This window comes from Adiantum capillus-veneris, chromosome 15 (genome assembly GCF_014529385.1).
Source record: "Adiantum capillus-veneris isolate H3 chromosome 15, ASM1452938v2, whole genome shotgun sequence".
NCBI lineage: Eukaryota > Viridiplantae > Streptophyta > Polypodiopsida > Polypodiales > Pteridaceae > Adiantum > Adiantum capillus-veneris.
In genome coordinates, this window is record NC_140945.1 from 99,113,550 (window position 1) to 99,125,914 (window position 12,365).

Sequence of the window (12,365 nt, forward strand, 5' to 3'; positions counted from 1 at the left end):
GATTCTTTGGGCAATCTGGCAATATGTGATTCACACCACATCCGTCACAAAACCCAAAAATTTTCACTCTTTCGCCTTTGAAAGGGCAGTTACGCTCCCAATGATCCGTACTTCCACATCTATAGCACTGTCCAATTGGTGGTTGATTTTGAGGAGGTGGTCCCATAGGTTGTCCTGCTCTATTAGGATATCCTCTTGGTTTGTAATTCTGGTTCGCAATGAACATTAACGTTCTTTCGTCTACCAAATATTGATCTCTCAAAGGTTGTGCTACATCCGTTGGTGGTGCCATACCCTCTCTATTTTCCCATGGTTGATAGGCTTTGTCTGCGTATATTTGTGATTCAGGTTCTATTGCATAAGGCTCATTCGGTTCCTCGTAATAAGAAACTTGAAGTGTACTATTTGTTCCTGGTGATGCGTCACAAGGTTGAGCATACCTAATCATGACCCTATTTTCCTGTGGTAATGGAGGTTGTTGACCCAACACAGGTTGAGGTCTGTCTGCTCCTGCTACCAGATTCATTTTTGGTCCAACTTGATATCTTGGACGAGGTGGTTGGGATGGTCCTGCTGGAGGTCCATATGGTCTTTCCCTCACATAGTTTTTGTTATAAAAACACTCTTCCGTGCCATGATTTGTCCATTTTTGTTCTATGGTGCACCATTTCAGTACTCGTCCATTCTCAACTGGTGCCTTTGGCTGTTGGTGTGCACTATGACGTCGGATGATCCCCCTCGCATATGACACACTTCCTCGTCTGAGACTGTCTCATCACCGGATTTGATCTCATATGTTGCTGCATTCTCTTGGTTACCTCCTCTATCATTTGATCAGCTATCGGCATCAAGGACGCCTGAGCATCTTTCTTGGTAGAGGGTTCGCTTTTAATCGATGAAGAGCCACTGGTTACTGAATCAGTATCCTCTGACACTTCCCCATATGCTTTGCAGTTGTCGACAAGATATAACGCTTCCCTTGTAACCCGTTGAAATGTGCTACAGGCCTTCAAGTGAAGGTCCTTTTTCAAGGTTTCATTCCTAAGTCCTTCAACGAAGAGCACAGACAATCTCTCGTCCTGCGGTAATTCCCTCCTCGGGCACCTCTCAATGTATTGCTTGAATCTCAAGGTTGCTTCCTTCACTTTTTCATTCTCCCTTTGTTTAAAAGCGTATATCTGCGATACAGTATTATTCTTTATACCCCGTTTTGAGAATTCTTCCGCGAACTCGCGCAATACATGTTCAATATTCGGACAAGTTTCAGGGTTTAAAGTTTGAAACCATGTTAAGGCCGTCCCTTCCAAGGTCAGCCCGAATCCCTCGTATTGAGTATGGAAATCAATGATCTGTTCTGCTCTTAAGACTTGCTTGAAGAGCGATACATGGGCATATGGATCCCCTGATCCGCTATACTTCTTCGACATGCAATTCGCTACTTGGGATGTCCTGATTCGTCTATGGTCTGCGGTCAATCTCATTGCTCCTGTGTCTCGACTTTATCGTTCTCGTGCATCATGGAGGTCGTAGGTTGCTCTCGTTGGCTCCCCTGCCCCAAATCTACTACTAGGAGGAAAATGTGATGGGGTGGATGCAAATGTCGGACCTACAGCCTTATGTGTAGAGATAGGAACTGCACTACCTCGATTCGTAGCCATTGGTTCTCTGGAATGTAACCTTCCCATGGGGCTTGACATAGAATAATGAGGTCGACTAAAAGAATCAGCTACATGAGTCCTCCCTCCACCTGTGGTCAACGGTTCTGGCATGACAGTTGTAGGTGCTGGTCTTAGCGGGCTTGGAGTGACATAATACTGATGAAGTGGTCCCCCAAAGTACGTATATCCTTCCAACTCTTTTTTATCGATTGCTGCATATCATCTTCCATACTTGTCGTATGCTGCAATTTTCGTTTCCGCTCCCTCTGTGTAGGTGAAGACATAAAGTCTTTTCCGCTCAGTCATCTCCCCGACGTAGGGTTCCTCGCATCTATAATAGAGATCTTGCTCTCCATTATTATACTTGTATAATCCCAAGTAGACATTATCCGTGTTGATTCTTAACGTTTCGTTTTCTCACCTTAATCTCGCATTAGGTATGCTCATTGTTGGTGCCTTTTCCTCATGTTCCTCGTCTATTTTGGCTTTTGTGCCCATCAATCCCCACTTGTCTACAATGTTAGGATTCAGGACTACCAAGTACATGATACCCTCGTCATCTAGGTACCTGTCTCCGCTATAGCTCACAGGCACTATGTCCCTGAACTCACTTGGTCTATCTTTTATTTTCACACAGTAGCGGTCCATACCATCTTTGTATATATTGGCACCTTGCTTGTTGTCATATTGATACTTGATGAACAATAGCTTTAGTGTGGCCGAGGGTCTGATGGTCCTGCTGCCATGTTTTCTCTTCCGTTTAGTTTTAATTGTCCCAAGTGTTCTGTGAAATACTCGAAAGATCTCTTTGAAGAAGTATCGGAGACGCCTTCTTCAAGGATCGGCTCTAACGGTCGTACTATCCCTTGGTTTACACTCTCCTCCGTTGATGCAACACTTGTTTGATCTGCTAAATTTAGGTGTCTGGTGTTGATTTGTTTTCCTGATCTCAAAAACATGAAGAAAGTGGGATTTACTGACTGAATCCAAACCTCTTACCTGGAGATGGAAAGATCTTCCAATTCCTACGACTGCATGGACTGTTACTTGATCGGTCTCTGCAAATGAATACACTGGATGGCTATGAGATCACTGTATCATTCCAACTGTCAGCAGATTCAACACTTCAAAATGATCTCAACAGAATTTTTCTTGCAGATTATTGATAGTATGTCCAATTTGAGTTTTGACAACTCCTGTTATCTTAAATAGTCTAGGTCTATAAACAGTAAAAAATGAGCTAGATCTGGGCCAGAGGTACACCGATTGCGATCGTAGTTCTGGGCCCAAATTAGATGAAACTTCACCAGTTTGTTCACTAGGCTATTTTAAGACTACCTGTTAGACACTTTTGTATTTGGACTCAAAAAAGTCAAGTTTCTACCATTTCTTGGTTGGAAGTGCCTGTTTTCCCAAATTTATCAGTTTGACTTGATTTTGATGTTTGATTTGGGATTTGAGAGATACCTGGGGTTGTCCTGTGTACAGGCTATCCCTCTGTATGTCAATTTCTAAGCCAGTTTAGCAATTTTTGACTTGGATCTGTATTCAGATGGTTTGACAGGTATTTTGAGGTTTCTGGCTCTAGATCCTTTAGACTTTTATGTTTGTATACACCTGGGGATCCCACAGATGAAATCTGGCACTTAGGTACACCGATCGCGATCGTAGTTCTGAGCCCAAATCAGACCAAATTTGGCATGCTTGTAGACATTGATGTTTTAAGGCTATCCCCAAAGTCTTTTTGCATTTGGATCACCAAAAGCCAGGATTTTGCACTTTCTGGGTTTGTTAGGCTAGTTTTACCCAAGCGGCCCAATTTCCTTGATTTTTGATGTTTTTGGGTGTGGTTGCTTTAGACACAGTTGTTTAGAATCTTATCAGGAAGGCACATGTCAAATCTTGTACAAATCTGACATTGAGGTACACCGATCGCGATCGTAGTACCTGGGCCAAATCTGATGAAATTTTGTCTGATCCCTCTGACAAGTGTTTCCTAGTGTTTTGTGCTACTACTTTGTGATTTGAATCAATATCAATCTTGTTTGGTCAGATTTTCAGAATTTCAGAGTCTTATGGCTTTTTTTGGCCAAAGTTATGGTTTTCTGGTTTCTCGACTCTAACTTTTTCCCCAAATCTGATTGGAATGTGATTTGCTTATCCTACTCCTAAGTATAGAACTGAAAAAACATAAGGAAATGAATCAAACAAAACAAACACGACGGATTTTGGGTGAGATTTCAGTACTCAATCGAATTAGAGAAATTGAAGAGCAAAAATGCTTTAACACTCTCACTCACAGCTCCCTAAATCTCCTAAGAGAGGATCTAGCTGGTCCACTCGCTCTAGACTCCACTAAGCTCTAAACCCTTGTCTAGCAACCTAACTGAGGTGTAAAATGGATTTGTGGATTGATCTTTTTTAAGGAGTCTAACTGCGCACTCGGTCACTCATCACCTAAGGTGCATTCCCCGACAACGGTGCCAATGTTTGCGAGTCGCCGCAACGGACGTCCATAGCATATCTCTCAAGCATCAACATAAAATTATCGATATAGGGGAAGCGACTCGGATGAGGCATGGAAACTCACTAGGGTGTCAATCCTAATGAAGTGAACTCGAAGAGATGTAACTACTAACTCTACAAGTAAATCAAACGCATTACCGCCAAGTAATTTGCCTATGTCCTTCTACACAGCTCTACAGTCATCATGCCCGTTTACCTTGCAAATCATATCGGAATCGCATGAAACTTGAAGGGAAGCTATAGGGGATTATCAGGAACATATCCTATCACTGTCACAGCATTCTGGAGAGGTACAAAGATCGCGATCGTTCGTCCCAAAGTCAGCAAAAACAGCAAACACGTGATCCTAATGGGTAGTTTTAGGGTCCCTAAAGCCCCTCCTAGGGTCAAAACGACATAAAACACGCATATAGACACTCAAAATAGCGATTTAAGGTCTCAAACTCGTCTACACCGAATCTTGACTGATTACACTTGAATGGAAGAGCAAGATGAGAGGAACACAATGCAATAAACAAATCTGAATTTGGATTACCGTAGCCACAATGGCGAAGATTACAAGTTTGAACAAGAAGGAGCTCTCAAACGTATGTTGTCTTCTCAGTTTTCCATCAAAAAGATCATGTTCAAACTTACAAAAAAAGACCTTTATAGATTAGGTCTTTACAAATGGCTTGTCCGGCCATAAGCTCCTAAACTTCTAACTGGCTCTCTAATATACAATTGCTCCCATAAGAATAATCATAAATCCTTTGACAAATTCTCGGCTTAGAGATGCTTCCTTACAAAAGAATTTTACAATGGTTTCTCAGAAAAATATGATCCTTCTCTGGAAACGGCCGCTTGTTGCTTCGTCCGCCAAACAACACTTGTTGTAGTACATACACAAAAACAAACATTGGCATACAACACACATTGACATGCACACACACACACACTTGCATACACTCACAAACAAACATTAGCATATGACATATATTGACATACAAAAACACACTTGCACACACACGCACGCGTGCACACACACACACACACACACACATACACACAAACAGAAACACACACACACACACACACACACACACACACACACAAACACACTTGCAATCACATGCAAACTCAAACAGGCTTGCATACATACAAAAGAAAAAGCAAAAATTAACACATAGATTGAGATAGAAGTGCAGATATACACGTATGTTGGAGTGGTATTGTATTTTTTTTCTTCCTATGAGCATTGTGTTGCTGCACCAAAGCAAGTATGGAATGGATTTTTTTGTTTAAATTTGCATCTTAACATCGTTATGCTGCCAAAATTTTGGCGTTTCTATGTGTGGTGTTTTTGCTAAGAATGCTTTTGCTACTAACTGAATATAGTTGATAGAGATTATGGTTCATACACCATCTAAACATGGCACGTCAGGTCTCTCTCAAAGTAAGTTCAAATATTCTAAGCTTATTGTGGTCTTGTTTTTTTAATTGCCACTCAATATACTAAGCTAAATGTGGTCTTGTTTTTTGTGCTTTTAGGAGTAGGATACACATTAAATTCTAGCACTACAAGACATAGGGCCAATGCACGATCTTCCATTTCTTCTTCCAATGTCCGTCAGATAGAGAGCTCATTGCATGTACCAATTGATGAGGATATAATGGGTGATGTACATGAGAAAGAGGAGCTCATAGATATTCATGCTACACAAGGTGGAGAGGTAAACATGGCCCAAAGTGTGTCTGAAGCAACAACAATTGCTCCTAAACCTGCTGATCATCCTACAGTGTTTGGAGAGGATGTTGATGATCGCATATAGACTGTAGAGGTTTTATTATAAAGGGAGGTATAGGAGCTCATGGAATTCCTCTCTGCATATTGATGGAAAACAAATCCATTAGAGTGGTGAGTCTAGGTACTGAGGGTTTATTGAAAAGGTTTGAGATGTTTGGATACAGTGTGCTTGGCGCTCCATTTGTTGTGTCATTTAAGAAGCCTGGTCATGATCAACATTATGTTTTTGACTTGGATAAGAAGAATGGGGTCCTATTTGGAAAGAAATAAGTGATGATTTTGATAATTCCACTCCTCTTGAGTGGGAATATTTAAGAGGAAGAAAATTTATTGTTTAGGATGGAAATCACCACTTGAAAATTGGATGCGCTCTTAATAAAAATGGGTGAGTGCTTTGTTCTTTGTTGTAGTAAGGCTGTATTGTCTCATGCTATGCTATATAATTTGCCCTTTGTTGTTTTATAATTCTCAATGATAAGGTGGAGACATTGTTTTGTCAAGTGTCACTTTGTCAATGTTGATCAAAGTGTCCAGGGAGAGCTTATGTTACCTTTGTGCTCTCAAAATGAGTAAGCTCATTCCTTGTTCTTTATGATATTACTATGTACATGTTATGCTTTTGCTCTTTTCCTTGTCAAATCCTTACATGTTTGTCACTTTGTGACATAGGATTGGTAGAACCAGTGTGAGCACACATTTTGGTCAAAAGATCTTCTTGTTCCAAAAACTAGGTGTGGCAAGCAAAGATTCTCTAATGAAAGACTTTCCTCAAGATTGGATTTGATGGATAGAGGTAGAGCTTGCTTGCAAGAGGAAGGCATCCAAAGGGAGTTGGTACAACACTCCTACTATTTTATTGGCAATGCTCATATGGAAGGTATACCTTTTAACTCCAAAGTATATTTTCTATGTAATTTCTAATGCTAGGTATACTTTTTTAATTTTTTTTTTCTTTGCTCTTTAAAAGGAAGAGTTTGACATGTCTCTTATCAAGGAGATGCAAGAGATCAATGATCCATTCATTTCAATGCCAGAAAAGGAAATGGTTGCTCAAGGAAGAGTGGAAAAAGTGTTCAAAGAAAGATCTTATAAGGTAAACACTTTCTCTACTAGCCATACATGTTTTAATTTCTACAAAAGTGTAAGTTGATAAGGCTTGAATTTCATTTGGAGAAAATGAAACATAGATATTGGCCATTTCCAATTACCCCGACAATGGCCAATGGTTCTTCTCTTTGTCATGTAACTTTAATTGGGTATGAGAAAAGGACCAAGTGGGCTTTACAAGAGACGAGATACACTCTTTGGCCACTTGCAAAATATCATGTGAGAGGTAATAATCCTTGGCTAAATATTGTACATGGAATCATCAAATGAATCAACACATTTATGGGTTTGTTTATTTGGCTTCTTTATAGGAAAAAAGAAATATTGCACTCCTTGATGCATTGCCATATAGATGACATTGCTTCCGAGCGTTACATTAGTGCCATGAAATTTAGAATGTATTTGCGTAAAGAATGGTATTGGGGAAGAATCTTGAAACAATGCTTAAGGATCAAAGGGAAAATGATTGATGAACTATCGAAGGGTTTTGAAGTATGGTTTCATCATCACTTGAGCAAGCACATTGATAAAGCTTTTGTGGAGCTCTGGAGTAAGCTCAACACAAAAGATTCGGACAAAAAAATTCCAGAGCTCATGGAATCTTTGAGGAGAGTTTTATTCAGGTAATGCAATTAATATCTTTATGGTTGATATTTTGTTTTGTGCTTAGAGTTTGTATAATAAACAAGTCACTTGCTAAAGAATCTCAAACAAAGCTAAATGCACTTTGCAACTATGTAGATGGCTAATTCAACTTTATGGTCAAAATTTGTTGGAGAAGCTACCAATTGTTCTTGAAAGCTGGAGGGACCTCGTTTTTGAAGAGCACATGTATTACCTATGGATGAGAGATCATGTTTTTCTTGATTGGGAGATTGAGTATTGCCGTTAGTGGCTAAATTCCTCTCGTGGCACCTACCCACACGACAAAGGGAACTTATATAAAGGTCATTTTTATTGCATTCATAAAAAATACAAAAATGTTGCCCATATTATTTTGACTAAGTTTGTGAGTGTAATATATTCTTGTTTACTTTAGAGCACATTCTTGAAAGAAATAAAGCGGTTATTGAGGAGATTGGCTCGGCTTCCAAGAAAGCCACCTCTTCAAAAGGAGTAGGCACTAGCACAATCTCCTCTATTAAGAAACAATTGGAATTTGCTCAATCCAAGAAGCCAAAGAAGTCCCCCAAAAAGAACAAAAAAGGTGCTCAAGATTCCCCATGTAAACGTGCTTGTAAAGATATCCAACTATCACTTTTTGTCTACTCAACAAGTCTTGATAAAATATTTCATTTTCACATTATGCAGTACCCTCCACAGATGTGACTGTTATAGGCAACGTGACAGATGATTACAAAATTTCTCTCGATGATGAGAAATGGTAAATACATATCCTAGAAGAAAGGTTGACTATGTGGTGTGTGTTGAATGTTTGAGATACATGTGTTTGATCAAAAGCAAGATCTTGGATTTTCTACATTTAGCCAATGTTGATGGGGAAAAGAGCAATGAAGTGGCCTCTCTTTTGTTTGCGGATTTCCAACAAATTTGGAAGTTGAGAAATTTTCGGAGAACAAGGTATGCATTCTTCACAAGCTCAATGGGCATGGCTCTAATTAATTTTCACCTCTATTCTACGACAATTTTAGAACTTTAAACAAATTTATAATGCACAATATGTAGGTACCTCCATGGAATCAATTCTCTAAAAATTTGAGTAAGAAAGTGGCCATAATAGCTTTTAAGTATGTGGAAGACAATGGGTGGTACGTCACCCTTAGCTCCACTAATCACTTTGGCATTGTGTCTGGCCATGCTATTGAGATGGGATTCAAAATGATGCACACCATTCTTATTTTGATCCCCAATGGTTTTGTGCAGAAGACCATTGTGATTGAGAGAGTAAGTAAAGTTATTTTCTAATTGAAAAATCATGGTCGTAGTTTTCTTGAAGCTTCTTCAATTAGATCACACTCTATTGTATTATGCAGGTGGAGACACTATTGCTAGGATTGTTTTATCATAAGGGTCAACATCCTATCTACGGCCGATGAGATAGAGAGAGCATGGACATCAACTCTTTTGATGTCGAATCCGGAATACAGGTGGAGCATGGTGGAGAGTACATTGGAGGATGCAATCTTAGAGGCTGCAAAGTGTAGCCTTGACTTCTTTTGGTAAGTGAAGATGCATGCATAATGTCTTATTAGACTATGCTACGCAAAGTAAATGTGTACATGTTTCTTTTCTTTTCAGCTGGCTTGTGCAAAACCTTATTGCAGAACACACCTCTATGGTTGATTTCTTTTCTGGATGTGGTGACTTGGCCTATGACTGCGCTGTGTTGTCTAGACACTACCTCTGTGTGGATATTGATCCATAGGTCTTTCAACACTAGCTTGCATGCTACAAGGATCAATGTGTAAGTGCTATTCTAGCACTTGATGCAGATAGTGATGAGGAGACTGCCAACTGGCAACAATATGAACCCGGATTACATTGTCCTTGATTAACATCTACATTGGTGTTGTCTATGGTGTTTTCTAGACTATGATATGTAGGTGACCTTGTATGACTTGGTGTCGTCTATGGTGTTTGGGTGCCATTTTTTTGGTTTGATTGAAGAAATGTTTTTGTGTTGATCATGTTTGTCAATGTAATCATGGTTTCATGTTTATTATGCTAGACAAAAGTTAGGTGAGCTTTGGATTGGTGTGCACAGTGATATACCAACACATATTCTCTTACGTATGGATTTTTTCCTTCTCGTGAACATTGGGCTCCAGCACAAAAGCAAGTATGGAATGGGGATTTTTTTTCATTTTCACGTCATTATGATGCTGAAATTTTGGTAGCTTAGATTCTTGTGATGTTTCTATTTGTAGTGTTGTAGCTTTTGATTTTTTGAACCCTAAACATTCTCCTTCCAGGTTTAATAAGTTCTCTTTGCCTGTGACAATCTATACAACTACTCTCTGAGAGGGATTTCATATTCACGTGATCATGTGAAATTTCTTGTGATCACAATGTTTATTATCACATTCACTTAATCACAAATTTGACGTTTTCACAAAAGAGTCGATAAGTGGTGACATGAAAACCCACCAAAACCTCACCGATGTATATGTTTTTTTCAATGGGCCCATCGGGAAACTATATGAACACTAAATCGGGCCCACCGAGAAAGGAAAAAATCCCAGTGGGCTAACTAAATTGGACAATTTCTATAGGTTAAGGGGAAGTAATGTGAATAGTTGACGCGATCACATATTTTGAAATGTGATCACTCAACGTTTTTTACGTGCTCACATATTCGTGATCAGGTTAATGAAATCCCTAACTCTCTCTCTAGAATTTTACTTTCTCTCTCTCAAGTTTTTAGAAGAGAAGTTATTCTCACTCTAGGGTTTATAATCTCTTTTTCCAATGGTAACATGCATAGATACTATCTCTCTAGAATTTATACTTTCCCTCTCCGTCAACCACACATATATGGAGTTTTATGATGATTGAAAATTACATTAAATAGAGACTTTATGCTATGACACATGTTTGGTTAAAAAAATTTCAAAAATCTGATGAAATGCCTAAGTTACCAAATTTGAGTGCTGGTCATGATGATGGCAATAGTAGTGGATGTGAGCAAAGTTTAGATGAGGAGTTTGGCATACCCTCTGAGAAGACTCCAGGTGCAAGAAGACTGCAAGAAAGAAACATGGAACTTGGAAGTGATCCCTGACCACGCAGGTCAAAAAGAGTAACAAATCCTATGAAAATGTTGACTTATGACAATTATGTGGCTCGTCATTGTGCATATATGGCAAAGATTACAGAGGAGGTAGATTCCTTCTCTGAGCTTTGATGCCTAAAAATTAGAAAACAAACTATTCTAGAAATTTCAAGCGAATACATATTAATATTCAATATGTGTGTAATTAGAAACCACAAAACCACAAAGGTGTACGGATGTAGAATTTATAACTATATATTACTATATATACCATCTTGGTTAAATCACACACACACACACACACACACACACCACACATAGACAAAGACACAAAGAGACACACACACACACACAAGCTTGTTTTTTGTGTAATGCCACACACACACACACAAACACTTTATTTTGTGTAATGTCACACACACAAATACTCTCTGCAAATGGCACGCGGGGAAATATGCATCAAAAGAATTACACTCTATGCGTGCCGTTGGCAAGGATATAGTCAAATTTCACAAAACTTCAAAGATGCTACTAATTAATAGTCTTTCATTTATATTCAAACTATGTTGCACCACCAAATAATCCACATCCTTCCAACAACAGTTGTCGTCATTCTAGAAATGTGCTAGATGGAGATTCCTTTGTTATTCACCTTTTTGAAAAATTCTTTCCCAAAAGGCATTCAAGGATCTTTCTCCTGTCTTGCATATTCCAAAAACCAATGTGCTAGCCTTGGAGATTCCTTTGTTTTTCACCTTTTCAAAAACTTGCCTCCAAAAGGTATTGAAGGATCTTCCTCCTAACTTGCAAATCCCAAGGACCAATGTAATTCAAAGAACCTGAAATATATTCTCCCCATTCTAGTGATGATACCAATTTGTTGCTCTTTCGTAGTATCTCCTATGTACAAACCCCCTAGTTGCTGGGGTTCATCAACACATGGAACTCTAGCTCAAAACCACCATTGTTAAAAAAGAATCAACTCAAGAAACACTTCACGAATATCAAAACTCACACAGGCTACTTGAGATTGAGCAAAATACGAGACATATTTAGATCAGACACAACAAAAATCATACAATTAGTTGATTCATCAAGAAAGTACATCCATCTTTGAACACGACTCAATGACACTATTGAGTAATGCTCATTCAACAATTGCTTGATTAGGTACAGGCTCAATTTGTATCTCTACATAAATTCCTAGATTAGCCGTTGGTACTTTGGATTCAACAATCAGTTTCTCAGGTACCTCCACAATTGCATCTGCACTCATGTTCTTTGTTGCTTCTTGCTTTGCCTCATCCACTACTGGTCCCTCTAATCCTTCTCTATGTACTAGAACATGCTTCACTTGCTCAAAATCGTGTTGCTTCTGATGTGACGCCTGCTTCCCCAACTCCTTTGCTCTATATTCCTGGACGTGCTTCATCTAGAACTCTCTCTCCTTGTTCAACTGATCAACTTACTCCAATAAATTTTCTTCATGCATGCTCACAAAACCTATTTTCATAGGCTCATAGGGATGCTTAACCACAACTGACAATCTCTGTGT

The 12,365-nt window shown here is 39.1% G+C and overlaps 1 pseudogene; it reads left to right on the top strand.

Annotated features, from left to right (window-relative positions):
• The first annotated feature begins 5,450 nt into the window (after positions 1 to 5,450).
• LOC147441146 (uncharacterized) lies at positions 5,451 to 9,463 on the top strand (annotated as a pseudogene).
• The last annotated feature ends 2,902 nt before the right edge of the window (positions 9,464 to 12,365 follow it).